General features: G+C 43.9%; 2 long non-coding RNA genes across 2 annotated transcripts; both read right to left on the bottom strand.

Moving 5' to 3' along the window:
- Nucleotides 1-2,146: 2,146 nt before the first annotated feature.
- On the bottom strand, nucleotides 2,147-7,303 carry LOC120641089. Its single transcript, XR_005662141.1, has 2 exons — nucleotides 3,830-7,303; nucleotides 2,147-2,596 (listed from the first exon to the last, which is right to left on the bottom strand). It is a non-coding gene; the product is annotated as an uncharacterized LOC120641089 (long non-coding RNA).
- A 1,821-nt stretch (nucleotides 7,304-9,124) lies between these two features.
- Nucleotides 9,125-11,251, bottom strand: LOC120641088. The gene is made up of 2 exons (XR_005662140.1): nucleotides 10,808-11,251; nucleotides 9,125-9,574 (listed from the first exon to the last, which is right to left on the bottom strand). It is a non-coding gene; the product is annotated as an uncharacterized LOC120641088 (long non-coding RNA).
- Between the last annotated feature and the right edge of the window lie 291 nt (nucleotides 11,252-11,542).

Raw genomic sequence — 11,542 nt, 5'->3', positions numbered from 1 at the left:
GGGTGTGGAGCCTCCACGGCGAGGCCCGCATCCTGGACGCCGTGGTCCCGTGGACCCCCGGCTGGGCGGCGAGTTGGACGACGGCGAGGTGCGCGGGCGCTGCTGGTGGGGCTGGCGTGCTCGAGCCCAGAGCCGGAGCTGCTGTTCGTGACGCTGAGCGGCGAGTCGGACCCGCCGTTCGTGCCGGCGGCGCGGCCGTCGATGAGCTTCAGCGCCACAATATCAGGTTCAGTAGCACCGGCGGGGCGACGCCAGGTGACCCGACCGAGCAGAAATTCGACCAGCTCGCATAGCTAGCTAGAGTTCCTCTTTTTTGTCCATCTCAATGCGAAAACAGAGCAATTGTAAAGGATTACTTCCTTGGTATGCGATCATGCGCTTGGATAACCAGGCAGCAGCCACAAGATGAGCTAAGCTAGTTGCCGCCGCATGGCAAGGAAAGCATCTGCCTTCCTTTGTTTCTCTGAAATTCCAATCCAATCCATGGGCGGCCCAATCTCGTTCTTGTTCTTCTGCTTCCCTTACCTTGTCGTTGCCGCACTATGCTTGGATGTGTGCTTACATGGCGTGGAGTCCAAGAGCACTAGCTGGAGCACTAATCCTAACACCAGCACGCCCTTTCATACGCAACGATGCCGCAGCCCGCAGCGAAGGGATGGCGACGGCGAGACGCTCGGCATGGGAGCGGCAACAATGCAACTCGCAGCGAAGGGAAGCGACGGCGCGGCTCTGGGCGAGCGGATGGCGACGGCGTGGCTCCGGGCAAAGGATGGCGACGGCGCTCGAGCGGAAGATGGCGACGGCGCTTAAGCAGAAGACGGCGGCAACGCTAAGCAGGCCGTGTTGTTGGGCCGAACAAGGTGGGAATGAGGTAGAGTGCCTGGGCTCAGCTGCTCTGTTGGATGGCAGTGAACGGCTCCGATGCAGCGACTGCCGGGAGCAGTCATGGAGATCGACTGCAGAGGATCTCTGTGACAGAACCGCCAAGTTAAAAGGCTTAATTAAGCGTAATGGCCATCATTTGAACGCATCAGGCGCATTAGCTTAATTAAGTATAACTTGACAGCCTGTTTCCAACCCACAGGCCGACCGAAACACACCAGAAGTCTCGCGCGACGGCGAGCACAGACGGTACCAGCATAATATATTTTCACAAAATAGATAATAACATAAATATTTACAAAACAACTTCAAATTTAGAATTTACATAAAATAAATGACAGCAGCGGAAGAGAATATGATCTGAGAGAAGGAAATTTGATTGAGAACCAATAAAACAAAACGATAACTATGAACACGTGAGGACGTCACATCGTGCCCACTGATGCGAATCCTGGTTAGCTTTTATACCTGAAACAGGGTAAACAACAAACCCTGAGTATACTAATACTCAGCAAGACTTACCCGACCAGTGGATATAACTTAGCCCACATATCTAGACATGCAAGGCATTTGGCTGGTGGTTTATTTTGCAGAAAAAGCAACTAAGGTAATTCCTTACTTTCATTATTTTAGCTCCAGGTTCTATATAAATTAACTCTCATCTAATATTTGCATAGACCTACTTTAGCAATCATGGTGATGCAAGCAAAATAATTCAATGAGACCAATATTTTATATAAACATACCTAACTCACATTCTACATTTTTGCTACGGTGTGACAAAGAGACCAAGGCCCTCATAACCGCGAGACACGGCGAATCGATCCGATTTAACCTTGCAAGGTGGACCTAACCAACACGGCACGTATTTGCCCCGTCGGACAATACAAACCAACCATTCCCCTCCCCGCCTCGAACTACAGAACCTCCCCACCTACATATAGTCAGCCGGGCTCAACGTGAGACCACCAAAAGTAAACATATGCATCCCGATTCTCCGCGACTACCCGACTCGCCCTAAGGGGTGGTGATGAAGTTCTGTACTTTCGAAACAAGGCAGTACTCGGCTTACCGGTTTCGACTACCTCCTACTCCCGGCATGCGGTTAGTACAATTCAATCCCCGATCAGCACTGCCACAACGACCGGTCCTTGATCGACACGGGCGGGGCTAAGACAACCAGGAACCCTGTCCTGCTGCCATAACTAAACACCATCACTCCCCGCCCGGTCTCATAATTCCATATCACTTTCAATAACTCAGATACTGTAACATAACTATACATATAACTTATATCTCGCGAGTAACTGGAAATTACTCGTCTTCTAAACATCCTATATCTCGCGAGTGACAAGCAGTCACTCGACTTCTATCGATACTTATTCAGCATAGCGTTTCTATCGCCCTATACATACTAGTACGACTCAAGGAAATAAGGATCATGCAACTAGGTTTCAAATCAACTCCTAAAACGTAATGCATAAGTAATAGCAACATATATGGATGTCATAATTTCAAAATACTAGGACATGCACCGGGGCTTGCCTGGGATTAACACTAAATCAGTGTTAGTTAGATGATACTCGTTTGGCGAGCATCTGCCTTCGGTCATGCACATCGGGATCCATCCATCCATCTTCTAGATGTGTCCACCATTCACCGTCTTCTGTCCTGGCTTCAACGTGACATCCCTCACGTGGTTCATCTATCGTACCTAAATGAAATACAGCAATGCATATGTATAAATGCAAAGTTCCGAGTTGCTCAACAATATAGATGTTACTATTTTTCCTTCACGATAAAGTTGTAGTCTAACAAGTAACAAACAATCATATCACATGGGCAATCATTTATAGAGTAGTTAACTACATTTCTAACTATCCATGGCATCATCATCAACAGCACAAAAGAAGTTCACTAACTGCACAAACAAACAGTAGTTGATTCCTATAACATGCAGATCATGGCTTGCTAATAATTAGATAACTCAGTACATAAACAACAACAATGTCAGCAAAAACTATTCTAAACAGAAGGGACAAAGAGCAATCTACTCCGTAAAAATCATGTCATTTCGTGCATCCATTTAATCTGAACAATTCATTCATTCAGACAACTCCTAGAACAAGATTGAATTATACAGGTCAGACCAGAGCAAAACAGAAGCTGAAAATTTAATAGGAGGTCTACACAGGGATGAATTAGATACTGTGAATTTTTCATGATTTTATCTACACACAATTAATTCTGAGAAAATAAACAAAACCGATAGTAGATTAGCAAGATTCATTTTTAGCTCCTGTTCTTGTCATGAACTGAGGCTCAAACTTTTTGGAAAAGCTAAGATACTCAAAAAGAACATGCAGAAATATTTTCATGATTTATTACGAACATAAACTATTTACCATAATTAAAGTCTACTAAACAAGGATTAAATCAAATAAATATCTACACCAAAGAACTAATCATGAAATTTTTATAGCAATACTAGTGTTATAAGAACAAACTACCATAAAAGTTTCACTGCAATACCTAGCTTCAAACAGTAGTTAAGAAAAAGATAAAATCAACCAATATTTATGCACTAGTAACACAAATCCAATTCTACAGCAAAAACTTGCAACTAACACCTACCATATTATGGTTCTACTGCATAGATCTCTTCAAGAGGATTCCAAAACAACAAGATTTTCTATTTTATGAATTTTCTACGAATTGATATTGAATTTCAAAGTTTACAGCTAGAAATTACAAAGAAGTCCTTAAAGCACTATTCATCTGAGTCATGGACTTCGCAGAAAACACCCTGGGATTCTTTCTATTGCTGTCTGGAGTCCCTGGTCGCGAAAAACAGGGGAGGGGTGAAAGGGAAACGGTGATTCCGGCCATGGGAGGGCTGGCCGGCGGCGAGGGAGGGGTGGAGGAGCGAGAGGAGATCGGCGCGGACCTGTAGGTGGCCTTGGAGCGCGAGGAGGTGGTCCGTGGTGGCGGTTCCATGGCGGGCGGCGGCCGGCAGTGGTACTGTGCCGCTGCGGCGGCGTTCCGGCGTGGCTGGGCAAGCGGGGTTGGGCCGTGGAGAATCAGTAGGAGGTGGAGAAGCTATTTCGGTGGCTGGCTTGGGTGGAGGAAGGCCGGAGGTGGGAGCACGGCGTGCAAGGCCGGCGGCAGCCATGGCGGGCGACGAGGCGCGCTCTGGCAGCAGGGGAAAAGGGCTAGGGCTCGGCTCTCGCGTGAGCAGGGGAGAAACTTCGTGCGACGCGTCGTTGTGGCGTGCGCGAGCGGCGCCGTGGCCAAATTGGCCACGGTGAGCACGCACGGGAGAGAGGGAGCAAGCTACACGTGGGCTTGATATTTTTGACCAAGTTTGAATCTTCAAATCATGTTTAGCACTCCTAATTAAGGGATGTTACAATCCTACCCCCTTAAAGAAATCTCGTCCCGAGATTTAAAGAGAGAGGCAGTAAAGGAGAACAATCGATAAACTCAGGGACAAGGATCGGCCGATGTGGTGCTAGTTTCTAGATTAATCAATATAGCTGATTTTAATGGTATAAATATTGCCAGCTGATTTGCTAATCTCTTGCTTGATATGGTTCTGGAAAACCTAAGTTGCATAGCAACCATACTGTCATTACCTAACTGAAGATTAATCGTGCCATAGTGTGAACTAATCAATTGTCTTTCCACACTAAAAAGCTCCAGGGCTTCAGCTTTTGCTGTGAATGACTGTAGATAATATATGTGGACACAATCACCATCAATCGTTAATCAAAACACCATTACCGAGCATACGACGAGAATCCTCATGTAGCATAGTTAGGTCATGCATGGATAAGCATTATGAGAATGAGAGATAGCAAGGAGGTGATCTAAAAACGGAGGCATGACATGAGAGAAACAGAGACTATCACAGACTGCAGGAAATAAGACTCTTGCTTAAGTTTCACACACAGCTTGCGTCCACCGACAAGATTACCGGATTAACAATCAACATGAAATTCAGTCCGGCTGGGCAGCAACAGGAGATTAAGACCGATAACCATTCAGGAACCTTAGAGAACTATAAACGAACAAGCAGGATACATGGAACAAAACCGATATACTATCCAAAGACTTGGCTGACAGAGCAATGACATGAGTTACAAGGAAAAGATGCTGAGGCCATTATAGAAAAAGAGATTAACATTACACTAGATCATCTTTAAGATAAGCAACAGAGAGGTTCAACAGTGAATGTCAGATATGATTTTGTCCAGCAGGTACAAGACATAAGCAATTATTGAGAAAACTTAGTTGGGATTAGCGAGTCAACAAAAGGTCTACATTATGCATAAATTCTGATTTTTGCAGCACAAACAACTATAACTAGCACTGCATATAAGAGTTTATAGCTCCAAACCTTGATCAGGGTCATTTATAGGACTGAAAAGGATACACACACATTTTGAAACCAGGATTTTCTATTAGGGAGGAAGGAGCTTCCACTTGCAAGTAGATAGGGACGCATCAGTATGACAATGATGCTTTTAAGCAAACACCTGAACTTGATTCTTGCACGGCTCTTCAACTAGATTGGATAACTGAGTAATGTAAGGTTTTCCGATCAAGAAGAAAAGATCAAACAAATCAAAGAATGATGATGAGACAAGGTGATCAAGTTCTCATAGAGCTAAGATCACAACATGAGGAAAACAAATGTCGGCGAGATTCATCACAAGACTTATGGATAGTAAGAGAGGATAGTACGAGAGATTGATTCAGGAGTGGTGTTTGGAACATCCCTGCCCAGAGTTTATTAGCTGAATGATTTGCATGATGCTAGTTGTAAAATATGTTCATTTATACCAATGCAATGCCAGTGTAGTGCCATGATGGATGTTCCATGCACCAACAAAATGGTGCATATGACATGATGCATTTGCCATGATATCAACTCAATGATGCATACATCATGATGCATATTAATGATGCTCTTGAGTGATGCTCGCCATAAGATGCATGAGTATGATGCACGCATATATGAGTTGAGGATGCACATGATGCCATGCCAGTTAGTGGACAATACCCAGAAACTCAAACCTAAACAACCCGTACGCACTGTTATTCGTCTAGGGCCTACCCCCTTAAAAAGAACGAAGTAGAAAAAAAAATTATTTTATGGATTGCATAAAAAGACAATCGTAACAGTTCATGTCCCTTCGTACTTAAGCGCCAGCGCGCACTCAGCGGCACAATCGTATGCGTCCATACGAGGCACTAAGTCTCGTCGCGGCACTATAGTTCAAAAGACAATCACCGCTACGAAAGATAAATCATAGAGAGCAATCCAAACATCACAAATTCAGAGAGGTTTTTCAGATTTCAAAAAAAAACATCAAAAATTCTATGTAAACATACGGGACACATAACGTTAGTTAGCCTGTCACCCGGGTTTCACCTTGTCAGCCCCATACTTAGCAATGTATAATTATGCCATGCAACAATATTGCATTCCTATTCATGCAAGATGGCTATAATGCAGGTGATTAAAATCTTTAACTTATTCACATTGATGCGAGCTAGAATGCAAGTGAACCCATATTAAAGGTAGGAATCAAAATGATTAAGAATAAAAGATATCAATACTAGAAGAACAATAGAATGTCTTTAGTTATCAAGGAGGGCTGGAATGGATTATCGTTGGGCATAGGAACGAATGGCCTAGAGATGAGGATATATGATTTTGAACTGAACATTGATCCATAGTAGAAAGCATCGATATTTGGATTAACTGGAATGGTCATTGAGTCACGGATAGAATAAGATTGGCTGATTACGAGATAAAAGGTATACGAAGAAAACCAACCGAGAATTTCATTTAACGTTAACATTCCTACTTTAACTATCAAGGAGGACAAAATCGGTCAAAAGATTCTAATCTTAGGAACGAGAAACACCGACCATACTACTAGGCTCACTTCGCACGTCTATTGTTTGAACCAGTAGATAGGTTTTGTTCAAACACACGCATTTATTTTTTTTTTTTTTTTTACTTCCCTAACGACATAAGGCCTGAAATTACCGAAAGTGAGATGTACATGGTACAAAGAAATTTATACAGAAATACTAACAAACAGTCAATACATAATAGTATGCACGATATAATGCATGCATGTACGACCTATACGTTCTCGCCAAAATTTTGCCAACATAATTATATGGCAATATACGTGGACATTCGGTGGCATACTTACGTACTCTTCCTATTATATATCTAGTCGTTTTGTACTCATTCTAACTCACGCAATCGTTTATTAGTGTACCTGCAGAAAATCACATGATACACATATATATCCACGACTGGACCCTTCGTGCTAGCACACACGAACGGCCCCCATGTGTCCTACGCCACATGGGTAACGCATATGCAGTTGCCCACATATTCACACATACATCACCATCCACTATAGAGATGGCGCCCATGCGTTCAACGCTGCATGGACAGTGCTGCATACGTTACCGAGGCAACGTATTCACTTCCCGTACAAATCGCCTTACGGGACACCCAAGGGTAAACGTGTCCCGAGGTACACGATCATGGCCAATCGCATGACAGATTTACATCTCGTAACATTGCCTTACGAGATGGCCGTGATTGCAATCACACGGCGAGAAGTCCGCACTCCATATCAGGCGGCAGATAGCGACAGGCTCATTTGAATGGAGTCTTATCACCTCCTCGTATGCTCATCATACGGGATCCGCGCACGTATAAAACACGTGGGCTATTATAAGGGACTACCAAGAATGCTTACCTTGCTTACCTTAGCGTAGATGCGTCGTTACAATATTAAATAAAGGTTATGCAAGAAAGTAAGTTTTGACATAAATATAATGTGCTGGAAATTAGTTGATATTATATAGAGCCACCTGATATAACTTACACTATATAGGGCTTACGTACTAATCTTCCCTAATTCCTTAGGCGCAAAGAAACGTATTTTTCTAAAACTCATTTTTAAATTTTGAAAACACTAAAATAATCATGCTAGTACCCTCCCTGGTGCATTTCAGCTCTGATACCAGCTGTGACAGAACCGCCAAGTTAAAAGGCTTAATTAAGCGTAATGGCCATCATTTGAACGCATCAGGCGCATTAGCTTAATTAAGTATAACTTGACAGCCTGTTTCCAACCCACAGGCCGACCGAAACACACCAGAAGTCTCGCGCGACGGCGAGCACAGACGGTACCAGCATAATATATTTTCACAAAATAGATAATAACATAAATATTTACAAAACAACTTCAAATTTAGAATTTACATAAAATAAATGACAGCAGCGGAAGAGAATATGATCTGAGAGAAGGAAATTTGATTGAGAACCAATAAAACAAAACGATAACTATGAACACGTGAGGACGTCACATCGTGCCCACTGATGCGAATCCTGGTTAGCTTTTATACCTGAAACAGGGTAAACAACAAACCCTGAGTATACTAATACTCAGCAAGACTTACCCGACCAGTGGATATAACTTAGCCCACATATCTAGACATGCAAGGCATTTGGCTGGTGGTTTATTTTGCAGAAAAAGCAACTAAGGTAATTCCTTACTTTCATTATTTTAGCTCCAGGTTCTATATAAATTAACTCTCATCTAATATTTGCATAGACCTACTTTAGCAATCATGGTGATGCAAGCAAAATAATTCAATGAGACCAATATTTTATATAAACATACCTAACTCACATTCTACATTTTTGCTACGGTGTGACAAAGAGACCAAGGCCCTCATAACCGCGAGACACGGCGAATCGATCCGATTTAACCTTGCAAGGTGGACCTAACCAACACGGCACGTATTTGCCCCGTCGGACAATACAAACCAACCATTCCCCTCCCCGCCTCGAACTACAGAACCTCCCCACCTACATATAGTCAGCCGGGCTCAACGTGAGACCACCAAAAGTAAACATATGCATCCCGATTCTCCGCGACTACCCGACTCGCCCTAAGGGGTGGTGATGAAGTTCTGTACTTTCGAAACAAGGCAGTACTCGGCTTACCGGTTTCGACTACCTCCTACTCCCGGCATGCGGTTAGTACAATTCAATCCCCGATCAGCACTGCCACAACGACCGGTCCTTGATCGACACGGGCGGGGCTAAGACAACCAGGAACCCTGTCCTGCTGCCATAACTAAACACCATCACTCCCCGCCCGGTCTCATAATTCCATATCACTTTCAATAACTCAGATACTGTAACATAACTATACATATAACTTATATCTCGCGAGTAACTGGAAATTACTCGTCTTCTAAACATCCTATATCTCGCGAGTGACAAGCAGTCACTCGACTTCTATCGATACTTATTCAGCATAGCGTTTCTATCGCCCTATACATACTAGTACGACTCAAGGAAATAAGGATCATGCAACTAGGTTTCAAATCAACTCCTAAAACGTAATGCATAAGTAATAGCAACATATATGGATGTCATAATTTCAAAATACTAGGACATGCACCGGGGCTTGCCTGGGATTAACACTAAATCAGTGTTAGTTAGATGATACTCGTTTGGCGAGCATCTGCCTTCGGTCATGCACATCGGGATCCATCCATCCATCTTCTAGATGTGTCCACCATTCACCGTCTTCTGTCCTGGCTTCAACGTGACATCCCTCACGTGGTTCATCTATCGTACCTAAATGAAATACAGCAATGCATATGTATAAATGCAAAGTTCCGAGTTGCTCAACAATATAGATGTTACTATTTTTCCTTCACGATAAAGTTGTAGTCTAACAAGTAACAAACAATCATATCACATGGGCAATCATTTATAGAGTAGTTAACTACAATTCTAACTACCCATGGCATCATCATCAACAGCACAAAAGAAGTTCACTAACTGCACAAACAAACAGTAGTTGATTCCTATAACATGCAGATCATGGCTTGCTAATAATTAGATAACTCAGTACATAAACAACAACAATGTCAGCAAAAACTATTCTAAACATAAGGGACAAAGAGCAATCTACTCCGTAAAAATCATGTCATTTCGTGCATCCATTTAATCTGAACAATTCATTCATTCAGACAACTCCTAGAACAAGATTGAATTATACAGGTCAGACCAGAGCAAAACAGAAGCTGAAAATTTAATAGGAGGTCTACACAGGGATGAATTAGATACTGTGAATTTTTCATGATTTTATCTACACACAATTAATTCTGAGAAAATAAACAAAACCGATAGTAGATTAGCAAGATTCATTTTTAGCTCCTGTTCTTGTCATTAACTGAGGCTCAAACTTTTTGGACAAGCTAAGATACTCAAAAAGAACATGCAGAAATATTTTCATGATTTATTACGAACATAAACTATTTACCATAATTAAAGTCTACTAAACAAGGATTAAATCAAATAAATATCTACACCAAAGAACTAATCATGAAATTTTTATAGCAATACTAGTGTTATAAGAACAAACTACCATAAAAGTTTCACTGCAATACCTAGCTTCAAACAGTAGTTAAGAAAAAGATAAAATCAACCAATATTTATGCACTAGTAACACAAATCCAATTCTACAGCAAAAACTTGCAACTAACACCTACCATATTATGGTTCTACTGCATAGATATCTTCAAGAGGATTCCAAAACAACAAGATTTTCTATTTTATGAATTTTCTACGAATTGATATTGAATTTCAAAGTTTACAGCTAGAAATTACAAAGAAGTCCTTAAAGCACTATTCATCTGAGTCATGGACTTCGCAGAAAACACCCTGGGATTCTTTCTATTGCTGTCTGGAGTCCCTGGTCGCGAAAAACAGGGGAGGGGTGAAAGGGAAACGGTGATTCCGGCCATGGGAGGGCTGGCCGGCGGCGAGGGAGGGGTGGAGGAGCGAGAGGAGATCGGCGCGGACCTGTAGGTGGCCTTGGAGCGCGAGGAGGTGGTCCGTGGTGGCGGTTCCATGGCGGGCGGCGGCCGGCAGTGGTACTGTGCCGTTGCGGCGGCGTTCCGGCGTGGCTGGGCAAGCGGGGTTGGGCCGTGGAGAATCAGTAGGAGGTGGAGAAGCTATTTCGGTGGCTGGCTTGGGTGGAGGAAGGCCGGAGGTGGGAGCACGGTGTGCAAGGCCGGCGGCAGCCATGGCGGGCGACGAGGCGCGCTCTGGCAGCAGGGGAAAAGGGCTAGGGCTCGGCTCTCGCGTGAGCAGGGGAGAAACTTCGTGCGACGCGTCGTTGTGGCGTGCGCGAGCGGCGCCGTGGCCAAATTGGCCACGGTGAGCACGCACGGGAGAGAGGGAGCAAGCTACACGTGGGCTTGATATTTTTGACCAAGTTTGAATCTTCAAATCATGTTTAGCACTCCTAATTAAGGGATGTTACAATCTCGTTCCGCCGTGAGAGGGGGAAACGGAACACGATGGCAGGGGGCGAGGTGACGGAGGGAAACGGAGCAGGAGGAGGCGAGGGGAAGACGGGAAGGGCGATTCTGAAGTGGAGTACGCTTTCTCCGCACGTAGGCGGTTTTCCGCACGGCCGCGTTCTTCGTTTCGTTTCCTGGGTTTCCGTAGGCAAGTGCCGTGCGCGTGACGGATGTGGGACGTCAGACGGCGGGGCCTGGAGCCGGAGCCAGACCGGCGGAGTAGGTGGCGGTG

The sequence above is a fragment of the Panicum virgatum genome, chromosome 7K (assembly GCF_016808335.1).
Source record: "Panicum virgatum strain AP13 chromosome 7K, P.virgatum_v5, whole genome shotgun sequence".
Classification (NCBI taxonomy): Eukaryota; Viridiplantae; Streptophyta; class Magnoliopsida; order Poales; family Poaceae; genus Panicum; species Panicum virgatum.
Note: the sequence above shows the minus strand (reverse complement) of the source record. Positions and strands in the feature narration are given on the sequence as shown.